The sequence below is a fragment of the Chiloscyllium plagiosum genome, unplaced genomic scaffold (assembly GCF_037043375.1).
Source record: "Chiloscyllium plagiosum isolate Xiang-an unplaced genomic scaffold, Cpla_swu_hap1 HiC_scaffold_44, whole genome shotgun sequence".
Lineage (NCBI taxonomy): Eukaryota > Metazoa > Chordata > Chondrichthyes > Orectolobiformes > Hemiscylliidae > Chiloscyllium > Chiloscyllium plagiosum.
This window is the reverse complement of record NW_028270182.1, coordinates 3629617-3656316: the sequence shown is the minus strand read 5'-3', so window position 1 is coordinate 3656316 and position 26700 is coordinate 3629617. Positions and strand designations below refer to the sequence as shown.

Sequence of the window (26700 nt, the reverse complement as noted above, 5' to 3'; positions counted from 1 at the left end):
TTAATCTGATCAAAAAGGTATCAGATAAAGCTATGTCAGCTTCCTTATCTGTGCCGTTTGATCTCTCCTGCTTCAACTTGTGCCTCTGTGATCACACAATTTGGGAAAATTCCTGGATAAGCACCCTTCATTTCTTCAGTTGTCTGCGTCTCCACTGGCTTTTCAACTAGAGTAGGCAGCACACCTACTGGTGAATCAGCTTTATCATTTGCAAGGACAAACTGTATTCCTGGAGCTGAGACTTTGTCCAGTGCACCTACCACAAATTCTTCACTCTTCTCTGGACTCTCTAACCTTCCTTTACATAATTGAGCATTCTTTTCTCACCATGAATTCCTGTTACCAGTACCTTTTCTGGCAATAGTCCCTGAGGAGTACATATCTCCTCATCCTTCAGCATCTCAGACTGAGAGGATCCTGTGTCCTTTCATATTGTAACCTATTTACCTGCTACTCCTGGCCTATGTGATTTGTCCTCGGCTGCTTTGAGAAATGAGAAATGCAATTGCTTCGCTACTTGCCAAGATCTTTGCATCCTCGCTCTCCACTAGAGTCGTACCTGAGGACTGGAGAGAGGCAAATGTAATTCCGCTCTTCAAGAAAGGAAATAGGGAAATCCCTGGCAATTACAGACCAGTAAGTCTCATGTCTGTCGTCTGCAAGGCGTTAGAAAGGATTCTGAGGGATAGGATTTATGACCATCTGGAAGAGCATGGCTTGATTAAATGCAGTCAGCACGGCTTTGTGAGGGGCAGGTCATGCCTCACAAACCATATCGAGTTCTTTGAGGATGTGACTAGAAAAGTTGATGAGGGTCGAGCTGTGGATGTGGTGTATATAGACTTCAGCAAGGCATTTGATAAGGTTCCCCATGGTAAGATCATTCAGAAGGTCAGGAGGAATGGGATACAGGGGAACTTAGCTGTCTGAATACAGAATTGGCTGGCCAACAGAAGACAGCGAGTGGTAGTAGAAGGAAAATATTCTGCCTGGAAGTCAGTGGTGAGTGGTGTTCCACAGGGCTCTGTCCTTGGGCTTCTACTGTTTGTAATTTTTATTAAAGACTTGGATGAGGGGATTGAAGGATGGGTCAGCAAGTTTGCAGACGACACAAAGGTTGGAGGTGTCGTTGACAGTATAGAGGGCTGTTGTAGGCTGCAGCTGGACATTGACAGGATGCAGAGATGGGCTGAGAGGTGGCAGATGGAGTTCAACCTGGATAAATGCGAGGTGATACATTTGGAAGGTCGAATTTGAAAGCTGAGTACAGGATTAAGGATAGGATTCTTGGCAGTGTGGAGGAACAGAGGGATCTTGGTGTGCAGGTACATAGATCCCTTAAAATGGCCACCCAAGTGGACAGGGTTGTTAAGAAAGAATGGTGTTCTGGCTTTCATTAACAGGGGGATTGAGTTTAAGAGTCGTGAGATCTTGTTGCAGCTCTATAAAACTTTGGTTAGACCGCACTTGGAATACTGCGTCCAGTTCTGGTCACCCTATTATAGGAAAGATGTGGATGCTTTGGAGAGGGTTCAGAGGAGGTTTACCAGGATGCTGTCTGGATTGGAGGGCTTATCTTATGAAGAGAGGTTGACTGAGCTCGGACTTTTTTCATTGGAGAAAAGGAGGAGGAGAGGGGACCTAATTGAGGTATACAAGATAATGAGAGGCATAGATAGAGTCGATAGCCAGAGACTATTTCTCAGGGCAGAAATGACTAGCACGAGGGGTCATAGTTTTAAGCTGGTTGGAGGAAAGTATGGAGGGGATGTCAGAGGCGGGTTCTTTACACAGAGAGTTGTGAGAGCATGGAATGCGCTGCCAGCAGCAGTTGTGGAAGCAAGGTCATTGGGGACATTTAAGAGACTGCTGGATATGCATATGGTCACAGAACTTTGAGGGTGCATACATGAGGATCAGTGGTCGGCAAAACATCATGGGCTGAAGGGCCTGTTCTGTGCTGTACTGTTCTATGTTCTAAACTTTACCCTTGCATGTATATTTTGTACGCAGATCTGGCACTTCCTCCTTAACCAACCTCTGATCAACTTGTACACTCTGAGGCAGTTATCTAACTTCCCTTGTGCTTTTTGTTACTAGTCCAACAAAACTCCCAGGAATAAAAGAATGACTAGGGTAGGAATAGGTCCAGTCAAGGATAGTAGTGGGAAGTTGCGTGTGGAGGCTGAAGAGATTCGGGAGACACTGAATGAATACTTTTCGTCAGTATTCAATCAGGAACAGGACATTGTTGTCAATGTGAATACTGAGTCACAATTAAGTAGAATGGATGGCTTTGAGGTATGTAGAGAAGAGGTGTTGGAAATTCTGGAAAGGGTGAAAATAGATAAGTCCCCTGGGCCTGATGGCATTTATCCTAGGATTCTCTGGGAAGCAAGGGAGGAGATTGCAGAGCCATTGGCCTTGATTTTTATGTCCTCGTTGTCTACAGGAGTAGTGCCAGAAGATTGGAGGCTAGCAAATGTGGTTCCCTTGTTCAAGAAGGGGAGTAGGGATAACCCTAGTAACTATAGGCCGGTGAGTCTCACTCCTGTTGTGGGCAAAATCTTAGAGAGAATTGTAAGGGATAGGATTTATGAACATCTGGATAGGAATAATGTGATCAAGGATAGTCAGCATGGTTTTGTGAAGGGCAGGTCGTGCCTCACAAACCTTATTGAATTCTTTGAGAAGGTGACTAAGGAGGTGGACGAGGGGAAAGCGGTAGATGTGGTGTATATGGATTTTAGTAAGACGTTTGATAAGGTTCCCCATGGTAGACTACTGCAAAAAATACGGAGGTATGGCATTGAGGGTGAGTTGGAGGTTTGGATTAGGAGTTGGCTGGCCGGAAGAAGACAGAGGGTAGTAGTTGATGGCAAAGGTTCATCTTGGAGTGCTGTCACTAGCGGTGTTCCGCAAGGATCTGTTTTGGGACCATTGCTGTTTGTCATTTTTATAAATGACCTGGAGGAGGGGTTAGAAGGTTGGGTGAGCAAGTTTGCGGATGATACGAAAGTCGGAAGAGTTGTAGACAGTGAGGAAGGATGTGGCAGGTTACAGCGGGATATAGATAAGCTGCAGAACTGGGCAGAAAGGTGGCAAATGGAGTTCAATGTAGCTAAGTGTGAGGTGATTCACTTTGGTAAGAGTAACAAAAAGATGGGGTACTGGGCTAATGGTCGGATACTTGGTAGTGTGGATGAGCAGAGGGATCTTGGTGTCCATGTACACAGATCTTTGAAAGTTGCCACCCAGGTAAATAGTGCGGTAAAGAAGGCATATGGCGTACTGGCTTTTATTGGTAGAGGAATTGAGTTCCGGAGTACTGAGGTCATGTTGCAGTTGTATAAGACTCTGGTGCGGCCGCATCTGGAGTATTGTGTGCAGTTTTGGTCGCCATACTATAGGAAGTATGACTGCAGATGTGGAGGCACTGGAACGGGTGCAGAGGAGGTTTACCAGGATGTTGCCTGGTATGGTAGAAAGATCGTATGAGGAAAGGCTGAGGCACTTGGGGTTGTTTTCATTGGAGAAAAGAAGGTTTGGGGTGACTTGATAGAGGTGTACAAGATGATTAGGGGTTTAGATAGGGTCGACAGTGAGAATCTTTTTCCACGTATGGAGTCAGCTATTACAAGGGGGCATAGCTTTAAATTAAGGGGGGGGGGTAGGTATAGGACAGATGTTAGGGGTAGGTTCTTTACTCAGCGAGTCGTGAGTTCATGGAATGCCCTGCCAGTAGCAGTGGTGGACTCTCCCTCATTATGGGCATTTAAGCGGGCATTGGATAGGCATATGGAGGATAGTGGGCTAGTGTAGGTTAGGTGGGCTTGGATCGGCGCAACATCGAGGGCCGAAGGGCCTGTACTGCGCTGTATTCTTCTATGTTCTATGTTGTCCGGTTTTCCTGCATCTGGCTTTGTCCTAGCCCACCAACACTGTGACTCTGTGTGGCCCACTTTATTACAATGAAAACACTAGAGCTTTGACCCCCTCAAGGGTTTCTGTTTTACTCTGTGGTAAGTTATCCTTATGACCTTCACTGAGATTCACCTTTCCCTTTCCATGTGAGGATTTCTCTTTGCCCCAATTTCTATCCCTCATGGACTGAAATTGATTCTGGAAGCCAAACCGTGTTTTATGGACCAGCTCATGATCATCAGCCCCTTCAGCTGCCAACCTTGCTGTTTTAACTCTCTGCTCTTCCACATGAGTTTGCACTTCATCAGGCAGTGGCCACTGGCCACTGCATTTGTTTAGCCACCTGTTCAAATGAGATGAAAAAAACGCTTCCACATTCTTCTCATCAAACTTAGACAATGCTTGAACATACTTAGACAGTTTTCATCAGGCTTTCGCCCACCATGGGTTTGCTCATCCCCACGCTCTTCCTTACTAGACTTGCTTTCAGCCTTCGTCTCCATTCTTTTAAACTGACTTTCCTTTTTAAGTGGAGAAAGTGAGGACTGCAGATGCTGGAGATCAGAGCTGAAAATGTGTTGCTGGAAAAGCGCAGCAGGTCAGGCAGCATCCAAGGAGCAGGAGAATTGACGTTTCATTCCTGAAGAAGGGCTCATGCCCAAAACGTTGATTCTCCTGTTCCTTGGATGCTGCCTGACCTGCTGCGCTTTTCCAGCAACACATTTTCAGCTCTTTCCTTTTTAAGTGTCAGTTTCCAAAATTTAAAAGCTCTCTTTTTCTTTCTCTTCTGCTGAAGCCCTTGGTTTTTTTGCTTTCTCTTCTGCTTTTAACCGTAACTCAAACTGTTTCATGTTTGCTGCCCTTTGTTTGAGGCAGGGGACCTACGCAATCAATCAATACTCTTGTGAAAAGTTCCTTGAATGCTGGAAGAGGTATTAAAGGTGCAGGTTTTATTACTGCCTGGGGTTTTCCCATTAGCTGACATGTATGACACATCTGGCAAAACCCCACTACATCTTTGTGTAGTCCAGGCCAGTAAAAATGTCTTTGCATTTTAGCCTGTGTTTTCCTTACCCCTAAATGACCTCCAAGTGGTAGCTCATGTGCCACTCATAGCCCCTCCTTTCTATAACCCACTGGCAAAACAATTTGATGAATCTCTGCCCATTTCTCATCTGTTTGAATGTGTGATGGTCTCCATTTCCTCATTAAGATATCGTTTGTTAAGTGATAACACACAGGGATGCATTCACTCTCCTTCTCTGTATATGCCTTTTGATGCAACTGTTGTAAGTTCTAATTTTTCAGCTGTAACTCAATCAGCTTAGCAGGGCTAAAAGATACTTGTATGTTTACCTGTTTGCTTCTGTTCTGTCACACTTATCTGATCAAAAAAAGTCTCTCGCCTCTCACTCAAGCTGCTTTATTTGCAATTGAATTTTTGCCATCTCTACAGATTCTGATGGTTTCTCCAGCAAGTTTAAATGCTGAGCTACTGCTGTAATTATCTCTCCTTTCCTCACATGAGCAGGCAGGTCCAATCCCAGCTTGTCTGCTAATTCCTGCAGCTAAGTCTTAATCACCTTTTGCAAAACTTCCAAAGTCACCGCATTCACTTCCAGAAAACTTTTGGCGACTGAAAGAGCCATTACTATCCCAACCAAACCAACACCCGAAATAAAGACACTAGCACCTACCACTGCTTAAAATCCTGCAAAGAGCCCCCAATCTGTTATGGACTAAGCCAGACCACTCAAAACATTCTTATGCAGGCAGTTCAGACCATAAATTTGCAATTTGTTTCGGTAAATCTACAGTGAAAATTACCCGGAGTAATTTAGCGAGGTTGACTACTAGGTTTTAAAACAGACAAAAATTTATTCACAAAATTACACAATGAAACACGTAGAACAGAATAAAGAACCCCTACAGAACTCCGTCTACCCAAACTATAGACTTAATTATGCTGTTCCAAATATACACAACAGTCCCACTAAGCAAACTCCCTTAAAGCACAATTTAAGAAAAAAGGAACAGGTGCTTACAGGTTGAAATTAGAAGGGCAGACAGAGAGTCTGTTCACACAGTCCACTGCTGAACTCCCATGTAGTTCTGGGCTGAACTGCTCAGTTAGAGAGCTGACCACTCCCCTTTCATTATACAGGTCACTTCGAAAACATGACCACTTTGGCCTGAAGTCTCATCTGTTTACATATAAACAGAAGGCCTCTCAAAATCCTTTACACTTCTGCACAAAACTAGTCTTATTGGGGCCTGGCCCGTTTATGACCCCTCTGAAAAAAAGTCAAGGACACTGTGTCCTTGAGAAAAGGTACAGCTTTTGGAAAAAAGGGACCAACTTTGTGACACAGTGATCATATTCAATGGCAGATCAGGCTTAAAGGGCCAAATGGCCTGCTGCTGCCCCTATATTCTATCTTCCTGTCTGCCAAGGTGTGTGATTGCCTGTGCGTGCACGTTCATATATTTATTGGTGTTTGTGTCTGTGTTGAGGCGATTGTGTGTCCAGGGGTGTGTCTGTTTGTGTGCATGTCTTGGGGAGTGTCTGTGTGCGTGTCTAGGGGAGTATCTATCTTTGCGCGTGTGTCTAGGGGAGTTTCTGTCTTTGTGCATTTGTCTAGAAGGGTGTCTGTTGTGTGCATGTCTAGAGGTGTGTCGGCGTGCATGTGTCTAGGGGAGTGTCTGTCTATGTGCGTGTGTCGAGGGGAGTGTCTGTCGATGTACATGTGTCTAGGGGTGTGTCTGTGTGCATGTGTCTAGGGGTGTGTCTGTGTGCACGTCTAGAGGTGCGTCTGTGTGCGTGTTTAGGGGAGTGTCTGCCTGCACGTGTCTAGGGGAGTGGCTGTCTGCGTGCATGTGTCTCGGGGAGCGCGTGCCTACATGTGTCTAGGGCAGTAACTTTCTGTGTGCTTGTGTCTATGGGAGTGGCTGTCCGTTCATGTGTCTAGGTGAGTATCTGTTTGTGTGCATATGTTTAGGGGAATTACTGTGTGTGTGTGTGTATGCACGCACATGCAGTATCAGAGAGTGGCTAGCATGTTCAGCGACTTGAGGCCATACAGAAACGCCTCAATATTTTAATTCACATGCATGCTTCCAAATGTCTCCACAACCCTTGCCCCCTCCCTATCTCTTTGTGTTCAAGGCTCAGAGACAGTGCACCCCATGGTTTTTTTTAAATTTCAAAAATATACTTTATTCATAAAATATTTTGATGGTCTGTACAGTTGGTCATGCCATACATATGTAAACATTCCATTTCTTTGCATACAGAGATCAGAATTTATCATTTGTATATACAGGTCTGTATGTTTATCAATCATATATCCATATGTTTAGCTGAGGCGTCAGCGGAGCCCAAATGACTGCGTGGGCCCCCTGTTCTTCTTAGGCAGGCAGATGTTACGCGGTGGTCTTTCCCCACTGTGCCTTGGCGGCAGCTGCCCCAAGCTTCAGTGCGTCCCTCAACACGTAGTCCTGGACCTTGGAATGTGCCAGTCTGCAACACTCAGTCAGGGTCAACTCCTTCAGCTGGAAGCTTAACAGGTTTCGGACCGACCAGAGAGTGTCCTTCACCGAGTTGATGATCCTCCAGGCACAGTTGATGTTCGTCTCGGTGTGCGTCCCGGGGAACAGACCGTAGAGCACGGAGTCCCGCGTCACGGCGCTGCTCGGGACGAACCTCAACAAACACCATTGCATTCCTCTCCAGACTTCTTCTGCATAGGCACATTTCAGAAGGAGGTCCAGCCATGGTGCCTGTTTGCAGAGCCGGAAGGAGTTGGTGTGAGGTTAGCTGAGGCTTTGGGGTGCTGGAACAGTAACTACCATAGAGGCATTGTGGCTCACACACGGGACCCAGACAGTTGGTGCATGGACTGGGGGATTCGGTTATACCCAAGCCCCCTCTGAATGCCATGCCTTAACTGTTACTAACACTCCATTGTAGAATTGTCGCTGCACATCTCCTGGGTGCTGATAATCCAACAGAACCACAGGAATGTTAATATCACGGGCACTGCTTTCAGGGAATAAAGCAAGAATAACTGGGCAAGTAACTGAAAAAATAAACAACCACCATTGGATTCCAGGAGGATGTAGGAAGTGGGTTGAGTAAGATGGAGATCACAGGCTATCACAACCCAGTGTATTTGATTACAGGGAGGATTAGAGACACGGTCACTCAGTATTTAGGGTAAGATACTTAGGAGATAAAAATAGACTCACCATCTGATTCAGCTGTAGCCCAGCTCAGGGAACGTGATCGTTTTATAACAGTGTTACATTTTGATAGTGTCTTTCTTTTCCTCTGCAGATTACCATACATCTAAACACAGAACTTACTGCCCCTGCTCTAATGCTTGTGCTGATCCACAGCTCTTCCACAAATAGCGGTGACAGGATGGCATAAATTAAGAACACTCCTAATGACCCTCCGACAGTGCGGCAGTCCCTCAGCACTGACCCTCTGACAGTGCTGCACGTCCTCAGCACTGACCCTCTGACAGTGCCCACTCCCTCAGCATTGACCCTCCAACAGTGCCCACTCCCTCAGCACTGACCCTCTGATAGTGCGGCAGTCCCTCAGCACTGACCCTCTGACAGTGCTGCATGTCCTCAGCACTGACCCTCTGACAGTGCTGCACGTCCTCAGCACTGACCCTCTGACAGTGCTGCATGTCCTCAGCACTGACCCTCTGACAGTGCGGCAGTCCCTCAGCACTGACCCTCTGACAGTGCTGCATGTCCTCAGCACTGACCCTCTGACAGTGCTGCATGTCCTCAGCACTGACCCTCTGACAGTGCTGCATGTCCTCAGCACTGACCCTCTGACAGTGCTGCATGCCCTCAGCACTGACCCTCTGACAGTGCGGCAGTCCCTCAGCACTTACCACCAACAGTGCAGTGCCCCTTCAACACTGACACTCTGACAGTGCGACGCTTCCTCAGCACTGACCCTCTGACAGTGCGGCGCTCCCTCAGCGCTGACCTTCCGACAGTGCGGTGCTCCTTCAGCACTGACCCTCCGACAGTGCGGTGCTCCCTCAGCACTGACCCGCCGATAATGCAGTGTTCCCTCAGCACTGACCCTCCGACAATGCAGTGCTCCCTCAGCACTGACCCTCTGACACTGCTGCACACCCTCAGCACTGACCCTCCGACTGTGCCCCCTCCCTCAGCATTGACCGCCTGACAGTGCAGCACTCCCTCAGCATTGACTGTCTGACAGTACGGCACTCCCTCAGCACTGACCCTTCGACAATGCAGCACTCCCTCAGCACTGACCATCCGACAGTGCAGCGCTCCCTCAGCGCTGACCCTCCGACAGTGCGGCGCTCCCTCAGCGCTGACCCTCCGACAGTGCAGTGCTCCCTCAGCGCTGATCCTCTGACAGTGCTGCACGCCCTCAGCACTGACCCTCCGACAATGCGGTGCTCCGGAGGCATTCCCTCAGCATTTGATCAGAGCTCAGACCCTGGACCCCTGATTTTGTGGCTTCAGCCTTTAGACTGATATCCACAATCCCTCTGGTTGTCCCAATATTGATGCCTCAACCAACATCGAGTGATGAGAAAGTCCAATCATGACCAGTTCTGGGATCTTGCTGTTTCCAAGTTCTCTGACCAGATGTCTGCACTACTACAGTTGCTGCAGTTCAATTGATGTTTCTTACTGGCTTTTGGTCACTTTGGAAAGTGCAGAGGAACATTACAGAAAGACAAGTTCTTGATTTGACATCCTTTAGGTTAGGAAATCAGCCACCCTTAGCCGTTCTGACCTACATGAGACTCTTGGCCACAAACTACATGGTTGACTCTTACCTGCCCTGTGAAATGGCAGAGAACCACTCAATTCAGGGGCAGTTAGGGATGGATAACTCATGCTTGCTCTGCCCACGTCAATAAATGAAGAACTAAGTAGCTTCCACCATTCTTTCATGGAGTATGTTCCTGATCAGAACAATTTGATGTGTTAAAGAAAACATTGAACAGAGTAGCATCCCCACAGCGTGGAAACAGGCCGTTTGGCCCAATGAGCCCACACCAATACTCCAAAAAGCATCCCACCCACAGCCATCCCCTTACCCTACCCTGGAACCCAGCACTCCCCATGGCTAATATACCTAAACTACATATCCATGAACACTATGGGTAATTTAGCATGGCCAATCCATCCTAACCTGCACATCTTTGAACTGTGGGAGGAAACCAAAGCACCCGGAGGAAACCCACGTAGACACGGGGAGAATGTGCAAACTCCACACAGACAGTTGCTCAGGTGCCTGGTGCTATGAGGCAGCAATGCTAACCACTGAGCTATCATGCTGTCTATCATTCTCCTTCTCCTCTCCTCAATCGGTGTCCCTCTGGTTCCTCATCCTCCTGCCACTAGGAACGGTTTCCCCTTATTTGCTGAATGATTCTGAATCTTCTCTGTTCTAAAGGGAAGACTCCCACATATTCTGAGGATTCAGAAACAGTGGGACCAATTTCAGAATTGTATTCTGGAGTAGTGGTGTTCTGTTGCTGTGGGAAGTTGGATACCAAGATATCAAAGCCTGACTGAGCTGAAAATGTGTTGCTGGAAAAGCACAGCAGGTCAGGCAGCATCCAAGGAACAGGAGAATCGATGTTTCGGGTATGAGCCCTTCTTCAGGAATGAGGAAAGTGTGTCCAGCAGGCTAAGATAAAAGGTAGGGAGGAGGGACTTGGGGGAGGGGCGTTGGAAATGCGATAGGTGGAAGGAGGTCGAGGTGAGGGTGATAGGCCGGAGTGGGGTGGGGGCGGAGAGGTCAGGAAGAAGATTGCAGGTTAGGAAGGCGGTGCTGAGTTCGAGGGATTTGACTGAGACAAGGTGGGGGGAGGGGAAATGAGGAAACTGGAGAAATCTGAGTTCATCCCTTGTGGTTGGAGGGTTCCTAGGCGGAAGATGAGGCGCTCTTCCTCCAACCGTTGTGTTGCTATGGTCTGGCGATGGAGGAGTCCAAGGACCTGCATGTCCTTGGTGGAGTGGGAGGGGGAGTTGAAGTGTTGAGCCACGGGGTGGTTGGGTTGGTTTGTCTATCAAACCTATCAAAACCTGACCCCAGATAATCCAGTGCTGATAGCCTCTTGCTATTCAAGTAAAATAGTACAGAATTACACAATATTTTACAGCACGGAAGCAGGTCATTTGGCCCATCTGCCCTGCATTCTGTCCCACCCATCTCCTCTTCTGCTCACACTATCAGCCTCTCCTTCTGTTCCTTGCTCCATTATGTTTATCCAGAATCTCCCCTGCCATGTATCAGCAGCATCCCCTCAACCACTCCCTGTAGGAGCGTCTCTCGGGACAGGGGGTAAGAGGCTTCTCCTTAATTTCCCATTGGATTTATCAGGCATTGTCTCAGAGTTCTAGCCTCCTCCAGAAGTGCATACATTCTTTTCACAGCACGTGGACCCATCACTGGCTGAGCCAGCATGTAATGTCCATCCCTAACTGGCTGCTGAGGTGGTGGTGGTGGTGGTTGCTAGGTTATTGCATGGACCTCAAGAGTTAAGGAAATGTAGGTGCAGCCACAATGCTATTTGAGGGAATTCCAGGACTTTGACCCAGTGACATTGAAGGAACGGTGGTGTATTTCCAAGTCAGGATGGTGAGTGGCTCCGAAGGGAACTTGAAGGCGCTGGTGTTCCCCTGTATATGCTGCACTTGTCCTTCTAGATGGAAGTGATCATGGGTTTGGAAGGTGATGGCTGAATATCTTTGGTGAATTTGTGTAGTGCACTTTGTAGATGGTACATACTATTGATACTGAGTGTCAGTGGTGTAGGGAGTAGATGTTTGTGGATGTGGTGCCAATCAAGCGGGTGCTGCTTTGTCCTGGATGGTGCTGAGTTTCTTGAGTATTGTTAGAGCTAACCCCATCCAGGGGCAAGTGGGGAGTATTCCCTCACACTCCTGACTTGTGCCTTGTAGATGGTGGACAGGCTTTGGAGAGACAGGAGGTGAGTTACTTTATGCAGGATTCCAGCCTTTGACCTGCTCCTGTAGCTACAGCTTCTGCACAAAATGCTTTTACAATCTTAATGGAAATCAGGTCTGATCGAGGGAGATGAGGCGCACTGATTTTAATCACATACCAGAGGAGAATGAGAACTTTTAAGCCCTGTGTTGTCATTGAGCTAGAACACAGAGTCTCACAGGAGTCAAACATTTAGATGAGCTGCTTTGATTAAATTTGGTAATTTTCAAACATATCAGCAGCTTAGAAATGAAAACAGAAATTAAGCACCTTGTGATCTGACCCATGAGAAAACGCAAGCTGAAAGTAAACTGAAAGAAACACATCCGCTCTCACTCACACACGATTCCTGAATATTGATAGTGGTAACTATAGGAACTGAATCTGCTGTGCAGTTGTGTAGCTGTCAATTCCTGCTTTATCTCAAACTGCACAAGAACACTTTCAGCTTCCATTTTCACTCTGCTATTTTCTGTCTGAAATGTGAGGTTTCTGAGGTGCAGAGAAAACCCCATCAAACACATTCAGGACGGGGATAGCACGGGGTTAGATACAAACTAAAGCTCCCTCTACACTGTCCCCCATCAAATACTCCCAGGACAGGGACAGCACAGAATTAAATACAGAGTAAAGCTTCCTCTACACTGACCCCCGTCAAATGCTCCTAGGACAGGGGCAGCACGGGGTTAGATACAGAGTAAAGCTCCCTCTACATTGTGCCCATCAAACACTGCCAGGACAGGGACAGTATGGGGTTAGATACTGACTAAGGCTCCCTCTGCACTGTCCGCTTCAAGCATGGTAAGGTGTATGTGTTTGTTGTGCACCTCTCTCTGGTCCTGCCCTGAGGACTGAACTTTCTCTGGTCATGAATGGATCAGTTCAGAGGCTGTGTTAAAATGATTACGCTTGAATGATCAAAGAGAGACGAAGGCTGCAGCTGGGGTGAATTATATGGTATGTGGTTTGTGGGGGGGGTGGGGTGGAGAGAGAGAGAGTCTGATTGTTATAACTGAAGTTGTACAATGGCCCTTTCTGCTGAATAGAGCAGAAATGCAGGTCTATTCAGAACAAGGCATTTCAAGATGAGGGTCTCTCTAGCAATCTGTTCAGAAACAGACTCTTCTAGGAGATCTTTCTAAATCAATAAAATCAACACTGTTGGAGTGAAGGGATGGGGAGATGGAGGGGATGAGTGACAGATGGAGGAAGAGAGCAAGAGATGGAGGGGCAGATGGAGTGAAAGGTACAGATGAAGGGAGAAAAAGATGGAAAGAGAGTTGGTGTTGGAGGGAGAGAGAGATGGAGGGGGAATTGAGTTCTGTTAAAAATCTGTTGGTCCATGCAAAGGGGGTGGGCTGCATGCAGAGGCGAACTGTGATAGCATATCTGAGACTAACTGTCCCAGGCCAGGGAAAGGGGCCTCAGTCACAAACGACTTCTCTCAACTGAATCAAGCAGGGTAGTGAGGGCAAGAAAGAGCTTGGCAGGAATCATGTGAATTTCTCCAATATCTACCTGTACCTGATAGTGTTGTCAGATAAAAGCTGACTTCGAGCCACAGGAGATATTAGCGATTTAAAGCGAAGTCAAAAAGGTTGGCTTTAAGGACCGTCTTCAAAGGACGAGAGAGAGAGTGTGAGAGAGAGAGATAGAGAGAAGGAAAGAGAGGGGTAGAGAGAGAGAGAGAAAAAGAGAGGCAGAGAGAAAGAGGGGGTGAGAGTGCAAGAGAGAAAGGGGGGCTAGAGAGAAAGAGAGAGAACGGGAGAGAGACAGATTGATAGAAAGAATGAGAGCAAAAGGAGAGAGAGTGAGAGAAAGAGAGACAGAGATACACAGAGAGATAGAGAAAGTGAAAGATACTGAGATAGAGTGAGAGAGGAGAGGGAGAGAGAAAGCGAGTGAGATACAGATAGAGATAGAGAAAGGAAGCTTGAGAGTAAGAGAGGAGAGAGAGGGAGGAGGAGAGGTTTAGGGAGGGAATTCCAGTGCTCAGGGCTCAGGCAGCTGAAGGCATGGCTGCCACTAGTGATGTGATGGGAATCCGAGGATTGTCAAGAGGTTGGAATTCGAGGAGATCTCGGAGAGTTGTAGACTGGAGAGATAAGGACGAGACCATAAAAAGACTCGAAACAAAGGACACCGAGTTTTAAAAGTGAGGTCCTGCCAGACTGGACTTATTGGGAAACCAAGGGTTAATTCCCTTGTTGCCTTTGGGGACAGACTTATTCAGAGTCTTTGTACCGTCACACAAAGCATGACCATGCCTCCCTGCCTCACCCTACCAGGACTTTATCACATACAACACGTGAAGGTCACACTCAATAATTCATCACATCAGACAATGGGAGGGAATTAAACTGCTGACAGCATACCCAAATCTATTTGAGCGTCTCATTGTGACAAAAACACTCCCATTGGAAAATGTGACCAGACACTACCAATCATTGTAAACTGTTGGAGAAACTTGTTCCGACACCAAAATATCAGTTTGTCCATTTCTTACGGGCTCCTCCAAAACATATGATACAGGGAGAGGTCACAGACACGTCATGGCTAATTGTAATTTTGGTTGTGGATGTTGGGTAGTGCCCCACCTCTGTGTCCACAGCTCACAACTATACAACTATAGCGCTCCACTATCAGAGGGTCAGCGCCAAGACAGCGCCGCACTGTCGGAGGGTCAGCAGTGAAAAAGCGCCACACTGTTGGGAGAGTCAGCACTGAGAGAGAGTGCCGCATTTTCGGGGGGGGGATCAGTGCTGAGGGACCACTGCACTATCAGAGGACACTGTCAGGGGTCAGTGCTGTCAGGGAGAAAGAGAGCTCTGTCGGGGAGGGTCAGAGCTGAGGGCGTGCTGCACTGTCGGAGGGTCAGCACTGAAAGAGCACCGCGCTGTCGGAGGGTCAGTGCTGAGGGAGTGCCGCACTGTTCGGAGGGTCAGTGCTGAAGAAGAGCCGCACAGTTGGAGGGTCAGTGCTGAGGGAGTGCCACAGTGTCGGAGGGTCAGTGCTAAAGGAGTGGGCACTGTCGGAGGGTCAGTGCTGAGGGAGCGCCGCACTGTCGGAGGGTCAGTGCTGAGGGAGCGCCGTACTGTCGGAGGGTCAGTGCTGAGGGAGGGCTGCACTGTCGGAGGGTCAGTGCTGAGGGAGCGCCGTACTGTCGGAGGGTCAGTACTGAGGGAGCGTCGCACTGTCGGAGGGTCAGTACTGAGGGAGCGTCGCACTGTCATAGGCTCAGTGCTGAGGGAGCGTCGCACTGTCGAAGGGTCAGTGCTGAGGGAGCACCACACTGTCGGAGGGTCAGTGCTGAGGGAGTGGGCACTGTCGGAGGGTCAGCGCTGAGGGAGCGCTGCACTGTCGGAGGGTCAGTGCTGAGGGAGTGGGCACTGTCAGAGGGTCAGTGCTGAGGCCGAGCCGCACTGTCAGAGGTTCAGCGCTGAGGTAGTACCGTACTGTCGGAGGGTCAGCACTGAGGGAGTGCCATGTTGTTGGAGATGATTTTTTAAAGATGAGAATTCAAACTGACGCACTGTCTGCACTGATATGTGGACACAAGATGTTGTAGAGCGATTCCTCAAAGAGCTGGGCAAGTTCCCCCTTCTACTTTTTGACCAATATTTATCCATCAACAGGAAAAAGGTAGAACCTGGGTAAGCTTAGGCAAAGTTACTGCCACATCTTGTACATTACAGCAGTGTGTTACTACACTTCAAAAGGAGAGCTTCATCTGGAAGAACCTAGGTCATTCTTTCGGAACTTTGAGCATCCAGAGCATCGAGTGAAAGAAAATTAAATAAAGCAAGCACAGTTATGTAAGAGGCATTCTGAAATCCTAAAAAAAGCCTTTTCACGGGACCAGGGTGGGCAAGAACTGACAAGTTGGGACTTAATGAAACGTGTGAGGTCACACAACCATATTTCCAACAATAGCTCTTATTCACAAGCACTGAAATCAAGGCAGCAGATTATAAGAGGTGACCTGTTTAATTAAACTGCTCGTTCCTACAGAACCTGTGTGCCAACTCTTCATCCGCAAAAGCGTCTCCTTCCTTTTGTCCGAGTCCTGGTCCTCTGCTCTCAGCCAAGTAACATGGCTTCCTAGGCTTGTAGGGTACAATAAAAATTCGTTTACCAGATACAGCCCAGGGAGAGGGATCGTTGTCTTCCAGGCCAGTAGCTAGCAGCTTCAGCTCTGAGACGCCCCCACTTCAGGAGGGACCCCCCTTTTGTACCGGGACAATTCAGGAGAGATTTGCTTGACTGATTCCTGGGATGACGGCCTTTCCTACAGCAGATCAGTTGAACAGGTTGGGCCTCACTAGAGTTTGAAAGAATTGAGGATGTGGTGGTGTGTCAGCAACATGACTGGTCCAGCACCCTGAAGTCCTGGGTCATTTGGGTTTGAATCTCACCATGGCTGATGGTGAAATTTAAATCCAATTAAATCTGGAGTTGAAAGCTAATTTAATGGTGACTGTGACCATGTTGGTTGCTGTAAAATCTCATCTGGTTCATTATGTCCTTCTGGAGAGGGGAAATCTGCCATTTTTATCCAGTCTGACCTACATGGGTCGCTAGACCAGCATTATGGTTGACACCCTGTGGAATGGGCAGGCAAGACACACATTTCAAGGGGCAACTAGGGATAGGCAACAAATGCTGGACTCGCCAATGATGCCCAAGAAAGAATGCGAGGTGATCTTTTTCAAACAAATATAAGACCCTGATGAGATTTGACAGGTGGACTCTGAGAGGATGTTTGCTCTCAGGATGGACACCGAGGAAGAGGGAGCACATCTTGAAAATTAGGGATGTCCCTTTTAAGAGATGGGAAACAGAAACTGCTGGAAAAGCTCAGCAGATCTGTCTGCATCTTGGAGAGAAAACAGAGATGACATTTTGGGTCCAGCCAGCATTCTTCACAACTGGGTCACTGGACCCAAAATGGAGAAAATGAGGACTGCTGTTGCTGAAGATCAGAGTCAAAGAGTGTGGTGCTGGGAAAGCAGAGCAGGTCAGGCAGCATCTCAGGAGCAGGAGGATCAAATTTCGAGCATAAGGAATCCTGATGAAGAGCTTATGCTTGAAATGTTGACCCTCCTGCTCCTCGGATGCTGCCTGATCGGCTGTGCTTTTCCAGCACCACCCCATCTTTGACACTGGATTCAAAATCTTAACTTTGCTTTCTCTCTCAGCAGATGCTGCCTGACCTGCTGGGTTTCCCCAGCAATTTCTGCTTTTGTTTCTGATTTCCAGCATCCACAGCTCTTTTGGTTCCCATTTAAGAAATGATTTAGGAAATGACAAAGAATTTGGGGGGAGGCGATAGCCTCATGGCAATTTTGCAAACCTATTAATCTGAGGACCCAGGTTCGAATCCCACGATGACAGATGTTGGAATTCGAATTCAATAAAACTAAATCTGGAATCTAGAGTCTAATGTCAACCAAAATAACCATTGTTCACTGATGAACTGTAGGCAAAGTAACTGCAGTCCTTACCTGTTCTGGCCTACAGGTAGCTCCAGACCCAGAGAAATATGGTTGACTCTTAAACTGTCCTCTGGACAATTAGAAATGGGCAACAAACGCTGGCCTAGCCAGTGTCACCCTTATCTGGTGAATATGATACGATATATTAAAAAAAATTTGGAGGATTGTTACGTTTTGGAATTCTCTCCCTCAGGGAGGAGGAGGTTGGGTCACTGAATATATCAAGGCTGAGTTAGATGTTTGATTGGTGAGGGATTTGAGGTTATGGGGGGGGGGGGGGGGAGGGGGTCAGAAAGTGGAGTTGAGACTGGATCAAGTCTGTCATCAGCAATAGGCAACAGCAACTCCGCCACCACAATCCTCAACACAGGCACCCTGCAAGGCTGCTTACTCAGCCCCTTACCGCACTCCCTCTGCACTTATGACTACGAGGCCAAATTTTGTCCTAACTCCATCTACAGATTTGCTGATTGATTGCACCACTGTAGGCCAGCACTCATGATGAGACTGAATACAGGAATGACACACAGTGCTTAGTGGTGTGATGCAAACTTAACAATCTTTCCCTCAATGTCAGCAAAACAAAGGAGCTGATCATTGACTTCAGGAAGTGGAGTGAAGGGCACACCCCTGTCTGCATCAATGGTGCCGAGCTGAAGATGGTCGAGAGCATCAAACTCCTGGGATTGATGATCACCAACAATCTGTACTGGTCCGCTCATGTCGACACGACGGTCAAGAAAGCACAACAATGCCTGTTCTTCATCAGGACGCTAAGGAAATTCAGCATGTTCACAAGGACCAATTTTTATAGATGCCCCATAGAAAGCATTCTATCTGGATGCATCATGGCTTGGTATGGCGACTGCTCTGCACAAGACCGTATGAAACTACAGAGAGTTGTGAACACAGCCCAGTTCATCACGCAGCCAACCTTCCATCTATTGACAAACTTCTCATTGTCTCGGGAAGGCAGCCAACATCATCAAAGATCCCTCCCACCCCAGTTATAATCTCTTCCAACCTCTTCTACTGGGCAGAAGATACAAAAGTTTAAACACATGTACCAACAGGTTCAAGAACAGCTTCCTCTCCGCTGTTATTAGATTTCTGAATGGATCGCTCAAATTTTAAATTTAACATTGACCTTGCACTTTATGCACCTTCTCTGTAGCTGTATCACTGCATTCCTCACTCTGTTCTATTACCTCAATGCACTTTGTATGGCATGCTCTGCGTGTTCTGCACATAAACCAAAACTTTTCACTGTACCTAGGTACGTGTGACAATAATAAATCAAATTAAATCATGATCTTTTTGAACAGAGGAACCGGCTTGAGGGGTCAAGTGGCCAACACCTGCTCCTTACACATACACGGTTTTACATAAGGAGACCAACTCCAGTCTACCCATGTCACTGAAGACCTTCACCTTGGTACTGCCAAATCTCTTTAGCACCGTCTCCTGCACTTTCTCACTCTTTCTAAAGGTTGCAGAACAGCAGAACACAATCTCAGGATAAGGACTGATCAATCTGGATTGAGAAGAGGAGGAATTTCTTTGCTGAGAGGGTGGTGAATCCTGAGAATTCCCCACCCCAGAGGCTTGTGGTGAGTTAATCACTAAGAGTGTCGAAGACCAAGACAAGCAGATCGTCACACGTTCTTTGCATCAAGGAAAGCGCGAGAAAATGGCCCAGAGTTAGATGAACAGCCATAATCTAGAAATGTTCAAAAAAGACTTGCAAGGACGTTGCCGGGACTGGAGGGTTTGAGCTACAGGGAGAGGCTGAATAGGCTGGGCTGTTTTCCCTGGAACATCGGAGGCTGAGGGGTGACCTTTATAGAGGTTTACAAAACCATGAGGGGCATGGGTTCAGTGAACAGCCAAGGTCTTTTCCCTGGGGTGAAAGAGTTCAAAACTAGGGGGCGGAGATTTAAGGTGAGAGGGGAAAGATGTAAAAGGAACCTAAGGGGCAACATTTTCAAGCAGAGGGTGTTGCATGTATGGAATGAGATGCCATAGGAAGTGGTGAAGGTGGGTACAATTGCATCATTTAAAAGGCATCTGGATGGGTATATGAACAGGAAGGGATTAGAGGGATATGCTAGATTAATTTAGGATACCTGGTCGACATGGACAAGTTGGGTTGAAGGGTCTGTTTCCGTGCTGTGCAACCCTATGACTCCATGGCAGAGCAGTCTCATGTCATAGAACTGTTATGGTGCAGAAGGTAGCCATTTGGCCCATTCTGTCTGTGCCGGTTCTATGATCTAGTACCAATCTCCTGCCTTTTACCCATATCACTGCACACCATTGCTATCCAAATAACCATGCAGTGTCCTTTCACATGGCTGTATTGAACTCAATCGAGGGCCTGATCTATTTATCTAGAATTGGACAGTAGAACTAGGGCTGTGGCTGAATGTTTAGTGCAGCTGTCATGCTTCTGGTATTCAATGGCTGTCTTTATAAATTTCCAAAAATCTATCAAAGGCGGCATTTCGAGCCCTAGTTTTCTTTTAAACTGTTTAGAAATAGCAAGGGCAAAAGAACAGGGACAAAATAAATGGTCGGCCAGAAATACAAATTCTGAATTTCTAAACTGCCAAGTCCTGCAGGATACTTCTGAAAGCTGTGACAACGATGTTAGAAGCCAGAAGGACAAGGCAGATGTCAATGAGCCTCTGAAATCCTGCAAGGATTAAATTAATTCGGCTCCATTGATGAAAATGAAATATTAGCAAGCACGACAAATCTTTAGCAAGACCAGTGACAGCGGAGGCAGCAGACTCGAGGGGAACATGTTCTGGACATTAAATACCAGCCTCCCTCACTCCCTCCCTTCCACAGTGTTGGTTTTCAGCTTAATAACCCAATCCTGCCAACAATGCCGGTTGTGCATTCCTCTCGTGTATTTCACCACCTCGGACTTTGCACAGCACCTTACAGGTAATGACACGGTAACTGTGTTTGAACTCTGATCCCTGTTGTATCACGGCACTCACTTGGCAGCCAACATGGGCACAGCAAGATCCCACAAACCACAAGGTGATACTGACCACTTCAACTGCTTTCATACTGTTGGTTCAGGAGAAATGAACAATCCCAAGACACTGAGGGGATCTCCCAAAACCTTTCTGTGAAATTTTGGCTGCAGAATCTGTTACACCCACTTGAGAGCGCAGACAGGGTTTCAGTTTCATGCTTCACCTACAAGATCAATGTCCCACAGTGCAGCGCTCCCTCAGGGCTGAGTGTCTGACAGTGCCCACTCCCCAGCACTGACCCTCCGACAGTGTGGCACTCCCTCAGCACTGACCCTCTGACAGTGCCCACTCCCCCAGCACTGACCCTCTGACAGTGCAGCATTCCCTCAACGCTAACCCTCTGATAGCACAGTGCTCCCTCAGCACTGACCGTCCGACAGTGCCCACTCCCCAGCACTGACCCTCTGACAGTGCCCACCCCCCCAGCACTGACCCTCTGACAGTGCAGCACTCCCTCAGTGCTAACCCTCTGATAGCGCGGCGCTCCCTCAGCACTGACCGTCCAATAATGTGCACTCCCCCAGCACTGACCATCTGACAGTGCAGCGCTCCCTCAGCGCTGACCGTCCGACAGTGTGACGCTCCCTCAGCACTAACCCTCCGCAAGTGTGGCGCTCCCTCAGCAGTGACCCTCCGACAGTACAACGTTCCCTCAGTGCTAACCCTCTGATAGCACAGTGTTCCCTCAGCACTGACCGTCCGACAATGCCCACTATCCCAGCACTGACCCTCTGAGAGTGCCCACTCCCCCAGCGCCGACCTCCGACAGCGCAGCGCTCCCTCAGCTCCACAATGGGGTTCGATCCCAGTGCCTTCTGATTCTGGCTTGGCACCTGGCAATAACGACACTCATTATTTTAAATCTGTTCTGCACAAGAGTAGGCTGCACAAGGTAGTCCCATTATTGTTACATTGTTGAAGTGCTGTGCTCCCTGAATGATTGAGGTAAGGAATTGTGAAGGTACATTTCCTCCTGTCCTTGATGTAACCTTCCCACTCTATTCTGCTGGGTGCTGTGGGACAGTACAGTTGCTCTAGAGACAGGATAGCTGATCCCTGTAATCCGCTCAGTTTAAAGCCGGTCCCTGATTAATTCTCATACCCTCCACCAGCAAGGGTCAAACACTCCATCTGCTTCAGGAACAGGTGACTGTCTGTGTGGAGTTTGCACATTCTCCCCGTGTCTGTGTGGGTTTCCTCCAGGTGCTCCGGTTCCCTCCCACAGTCTAAAAAATGTGCAGGTTAAGTGAATTGGCCATGCTAAATTGCCCCGTAGTGTTAGGTGAAGGGGGAAATGTAGGGGAATGGGTCTGGCTGGGTTGCGCTTTGGCGGGTCGGTGTGGACTTGTTGGGCCGAAGAGCCTGCTTCCACACTGTAAGTAATCTAGTATGATATCAAATAGCCGAACATAAGTACGGGATAATGCTCCCGTGGATGTTTAAAATTAACATTAATATGAAATCCTATTCATAAATAAAAATGTCCATAAGTTGGATGTTTGTATACTGGGGAATGCCTGTAGTGGTCATAAGACATAGGAACAGAAAGAGGCCATTCAGCCCATTGAGTCTACTCTACCTTTCAATGAGATCTTCGCTAATCTGATCATTCTCAAATCTATTTTATTAGCTTTCTCCATAACCACCACTTCCATTACTGATTAAAAATATATCTAATAAAAATTGGTACTTTTCAGTTTTTGAAAGTTTTGACTACTCACCTGTCTGGCTCCACCCAATCTCACCTCGAACAAACTGGCAATCCTCCAACACTCTCACAAACACACCTGCCCCACTGTCTGGCTCAGTGGGTGTTAGCAAACACAAGGCTGTGTTTACAGCTTGTGAGCTCATCTGATAGGTCAGACTGCAAGGGTAAAGTGTCATCCAAATGCTGAAAGTCACTCTAACCCCTTTGACTGCATGAAAAGGCTTCTTGGGTGCAGGTTCCACAGTTTCAGGGTGCCCTATACCATTTTACAGCCAGTGAGAAGCTTCACTGGAGTGGAGTCACTGTTGTAATGGGGTGGGGAATGAGAGAATGACACTGTTTAGAGCACAGCAAGCACCCATAAACAGCACTGTGGGAATAAGCCACAGCAGTGGAGGGTAAGGGATATATTTTATCCCATGCTATCAGTGTGCCTTGACCCTGACAATGCAGTGTTCCCGCAGCACTGACTCTCCAACAGCACGTGCTCCCTCAGCTCTGACCCTCGGACAGTGCCCACTCCCTCAGCACTGACCCTCTGACAGTGCGGCACTCCCTCAGCTCTGACCCTCTGACAGTGCCCACTCCCTCAGCTCTGACCCTCTGACAGTGCCCACTCCCTCAGCACTGACCCTCTGACAGTGCGGCGCTCCCTAGCACTGACCCTCTGACAGTGCCCAACCCCTCAGCATTAACCCTCCGACAGTGCCCAACCCCTGAGCATTAACCCTCCGACAGTGCCCAACCCCTCAGCGTTGACCCTCCGACAGTGCCCACTCCCTCGGCGCTGACCTCCGACAGTGCCCACTCGCTCGGCACTGACCCTCCGTCAGTGCCCTCTCCCTCGGCACTGACCCTCCGTCAGTGCCCTCTCCCTCAGCACTGACCCTCCGTCAGTGCCCTCTCCCTCAGCACTGACCCTCTGACAGTGCCCACTCCCTCAGCACTGACCCTCCGACAGTGCCTATTCCCTCAGCACTGACCCTCTAACAGTGCCCATTCCCTCAGCACTGACCCTCCAACAGTGCCCACTCCCTCAGCACTGACCCTCCAACAGTGCCCACTCCCTCAGCACTGACCCTCCAACAGTGCCCACTCCCTCAGCACTGACCCTCCGACAGTGTCCTCTCCCTCAGCACTGACCCTCCGTCAGTGCCCTCTCCCTCAGCACTGACCCTCCGATGGTGCCCTCTCCCTCAGCACTGACCCTCCGACGGTGCCCTCTCCCTCAGCACTGACCCTCCGTCAGTGCCCTCTCCCTCAGCACTGACCCTCCGACACTGCCCTCTCCCTCAGCACTGACCTCAAAGATTGAACTGTAGGGTGTGTGCGGGTCTAACGCCTCCTAAAGTGACTATGTCAATTTTGGTTCCATAATCCCTCCTGCAAGGATTTTGGGGCACATGGTCATGGAGGCACTATGGGCAGCACGGTGGCACAGTGGTTAGTACTGCTGCCTCACAGTGCCAGAGACCCAAGTTCAATTCCCACCTCAGGCGACTGTCTGTGTGGAGTTTGCACATTCTCCCCGTGTCTGCGTGGGTTTCCTCCGGGTGCTCCGGTTTCCTCCCTCAGTCCAAAAATGTGCAGGTTAGGTGAATTGGCCATGCTAAATTGCCTGTAGTGTTAGGTGAAGGGGTAAATGTAGAGGAATGGGTCTGGGTGGGTTGCGCTTCGGCGGGTCGGTGTGGACTTGTTGGGCTGAAGGGCCTGTTTCCGCATGGTAAGTAATCTAATCTAATCCAAACAATGGTTGTTTATTGCCTGTATGTTTCAGAAGCAAGTGTCCACGGTCTGCATGGTGAATAAGTGTGGTAGAGAATAACATCTCAATTAAGCAGTTCAATAGATCACTTGCCAGACTCTCTGCCATGAGGCTTTTCATGTACGTTCCAAGTGCCCTACTGAATAGTCTAACACAAACTGTCCACTCTAATTACCGATAGTGCTGTGCTCTCACCCAGAGCTGACTGCCCATCACCTTGCAGTGGCAGAGTTCAGAGATTGTTTTGGGCGTAACAGTTAATGGAAAACATGCTTGTTTTCCCACCAACATCGCACGGCTTAGCGCAGCAGATGGCTACAACTGAAAAAAAAGTGCTGTCTCCGTTCCTGTCCTGGAACTTTGCTGCCACCTGATGTTAATGTTTGCGACTACATCAGGATGGAAAACAATGTGTGCTGCTCTTACCTCCCCAAAAGCCCCATTGCCTAGTTGACAGTGAAGCCATAGCAGACCATAGCTGTTTCATCCTAGAGAGAGAGATAGATAGATAGAGAGAGAGGGATACAATATATGCATACATATATATAGAGAGACGGAGAGAGAGATGACTGGTGGTGGCTTAACCTGAGGGCTACCATGCCTCAGGAGATGGGAGGGGTTGAGGAGGAGAGTCCTTTAGGGTAACTTCAGCCAGTGCAGGGAATTGAGCCCATTCTGCTGGTGTCACTCTGCAAAGCAAACCAGACATCCAGCCAACTGAGCTAACTGATGGTACGGCCCTCAATATTCCAGCTCTCCTTGCCTAGGGAGCAGTAACAGCATGGGAAGGCGTAGAGAGGGGTTGTGCGGTAATTGTCACCCCAACTTGGAATTATTCTGAGGCCAAAACCTGGGATATGGCAGGAGAAGATGGAGGTGAGCTGCCTTCTTGAACTGCTACAATCTGTGAGCTACAGGTTGACTCACAATGCCCTTAGGGAGGGAATTCCAGGATTATGACCCAGCAAATCTGAAGGAACAGTGGTATATTTCCAAGTCAGGTTCAGAGGGGAACTTGCAGGGGGTGGTGTTCCCATGTATCTGCTGTCCATGTCCTTTTAGATGGAAATGGTCAATGGTTTGGATGGTGCAGTTTAAGGATCTTTGGTGAATTTCTGCTGTGCATCTTTGAGATAGTGCACACTGCTGAGACTGAGCATCGGCCGGAGACACAGTGGCATCACATCCACAAATATCCAATCAAGTTGGCTGCTTTGTCTTGGATGGTGTTGAGCTTCTTGAGTGCTGTTGGAGCTATACCCATCCAGGCAAGTGGGGAGTATTCCATCACACTCCTGATTTGTGTCTTGTAGATGGTGGGACAGGCTTTGGGGAGTCAGGAGGTGAGTTACTCACTGCGGGATTCCCAGCCTCTGACCTGTTCTAGTAGCTGCTGAGTTTATGCAGTGAGTCCAGTTCAGTTTTTGTCAATAGTAATGTCCAGGATGTTGATAATGAGGGATTCAGTGATGGTAATGCCATTGATCTCAAGGGGCAATGGTGAGATTTTTCTCTTACTGGAGACAGTCATTGCCTGACATTTGTGTGGCATGAATGCTACTTGCCATTTTTCAGCCCAAGCTTGGACATTATCTTGGTCTTGATGCATTTGGACATGGACCTCTTCAATATCTGAGGAATCACTAATGGTGCTGAACATGTTTGCCAACGATTACACAATTCCCATTTCTGAACTTATGGTGGAGGGAAGGTCATTGATGCACAGCTGAGGATGTTGGGTCTAGGACACTACTCTGAGGAACTCCTGCAGAGATGTCCTGAAGTTGAGATTCCCAACTCCCAACAACCACATGCGTCTTCCGATGTGCCACACATGATTCCAACAATGGAGAGTTTCCCTCTGATTCCACATTTGCTAGAGACCCTTTAAGACACACTCTGTTAAACATGGCCTTGATTTCCTTAATTATACTTCCGAAAGGTCTGGCTCTGATCTTTGTGGACCTTGCCCCCACTCCCAGACCAAGCAGTGGAAATAGTTTCTCTCAATCAACTCTACCTATTCTTAGTATCTTGAAATCTTTAAATCAACCACTCACCTTCTAAATTCCGGGAACAGAACCGTAATGTTGAAGTGTTGGGGGCTAATGGACTCTCTCCAAACGTCTCAATGCTCGAAATGGGGTCCCACTGGTTTCCCACATTTCCATCTACCTCACTTTGCTCCCCAACCCTCCTACTGCAATATCCCTCCCTCATTTGCTCCATTCAACTCTGCCAGAACCCCACATTCCTACTTCACCCTCTGAGACCATCTCCGGCTCAGGTCACCCTCCTTCCACCCTAATTACCTCCACTCCATTTCCCTCCCTCCACCCCACTCTATTCCATTTACTCCACTCCACCCTCCTTCCACTCCATTTCCCTCCACGCACACCATTTCCCCCACTCCAGCATCCCCTCCACCCCATTTCCCCACTCCCCTCTCCCTCCAACCCCGTTTCCCCTACTCCCCTCTCCCTCCATAAAGTTTCCCCCACTCCCCCCATCCCATTTCCCCCACTCCCCTCTCCCTCCAACCCGATTTCCCCTACTCCCCTCACCCCGTTTCCCCCACTCCCCCCATCCCATTTACCCCACTCCTCTCTCCCTCCATCCCTGTTTCCCCTACTCCCCTCTCCCTCCACCCTGTTTCCCCTACTCCCCTCACCCCATTTCCCCCACTGCCCTCTCTCATCATCCCATTTCCCCCACTCTCCCTCCCTCCA

At 48.4% G+C, this 26700-nt stretch overlaps 1 long non-coding RNA gene across 1 annotated transcript in view; it reads right to left on the bottom strand.

The window, feature by feature from the left end:
- Positions 1-26181, bottom strand: part of LOC148136861 (uncharacterized) — a 28897-nt gene extending 2716 nt beyond the window's left edge. Inside the window, exons 1-2 of the long non-coding RNA XR_015754334.1 lie at positions 26032-26181; positions 24398-24459 (exon numbers count right to left, since the gene is read on the bottom strand). This is a non-coding gene — a long non-coding RNA (uncharacterized LOC148136861). The remainder of the gene's footprint in view (positions 1-24397; positions 24460-26031) is intronic.
- Between the last annotated feature and the right edge of the window lie 519 nt (positions 26182-26700).